This window comes from Ursus maritimus, unplaced genomic scaffold, assembly GCF_017311325.1.
Source record: "Ursus maritimus isolate PB19 unplaced genomic scaffold, ASM1731132v1 scaffold_32, whole genome shotgun sequence".
In the NCBI taxonomy this organism is placed as follows: Eukaryota; Metazoa; Chordata; class Mammalia; order Carnivora; family Ursidae; genus Ursus; species Ursus maritimus.
Window position 1 is genome coordinate 14,654,702 of NW_024425786.1, and position 969 is coordinate 14,655,670.

The 969-nt window shown below is 66.4% G+C and overlaps 1 protein-coding gene across 1 annotated transcript in view; it reads left to right on the top strand.

The window, feature by feature from the left end:
- The window catches only part of VWA5B1 (von Willebrand factor A domain containing 5B1), a 43,499-nt gene that overhangs the window by 32,518 nt on the left and 10,012 nt on the right, over positions 1-969 (top strand). The gene's annotated exons all lie outside the window — the stretch shown is intronic.

Here is a 969-nt window from a genome sequence, read left to right on the forward strand (position 1 = left end):
CCCCCCCCCCATCACCCTGGCCCTTGGGCTGGCAGTGAGGCTTCCAGAAGTCCCTGTGGCTGCCCAAGTGTCCCCACCCCACCCTATCTGGCCACCTCAGGAACTGGATTCCTGGAATACTCCATTTTGGGGACAGGTCCCTGCCATCCAACTGTCCTAGGGAAGGAGTCTGTGTTCCTCGAGGTGGAGGGTGGGGGGAAGAAGACTGTACTTTCTTGGCGATGTCTGCGCCCTAGGGAGGAATGACGTCCCTAAGGGCTGACCCTCTGTGCCCCATCTCAGAGCACCGCCTGGTTGTCCCTCTGCCTGCAGAGCCGTCCCATCACCCTTCTGCCTTCGAGACCCAGACATCCTCAGACTGGGAGCCTCCAGCAGAGTCCGAGGAGCGGATCAATCTGGGCAGGCCCCCTACCCCAGGCCCGGTGCTGGGCAAGGCCGTGGTCAAGGGCTTGCGCGACAACCAACGTTTGCAGTGGGAAGTGACCTTTGAGCTGGGGCCCCCCGGGCCGGAGCCGGGAGCACACGAAGCCGACCTGTGGAGCGAGACCTTCCACCACCTGGCGGCCCGCGCCATCATCCGCGACTTCGAACAGCTGGCGGAGCGCGAGGGCGAGATCGAACCAGGTGAGCTGCGTCGCCCGCGCGCCCCTGACCGCCTCCGGGAGCCCCTCCTCACAGCCCCGCCCCAGGCCCCCTCCCCACCCCGGCCCCGCCCCCTCCTCATGGCTCCGGCGGAAGGCCCCACCCCGCTCCTGGCCCACGCACCGGTGATCAGCTCCCCTCCCCAGGCTTCAGCAACTTCCTTCTTCTCACAGCCCTGCCACTGTCTAGTGCTCCCCCTCTTCTCCCCCACCGCTGCCTCCTGGTGCCTCCCCTCTGCTCCTAAGCTCCCAGCCCCACCCTCCACCTCCCCCCACTCCCGACACACACACACACACACACACACACACACACACACACCAGGGTTCC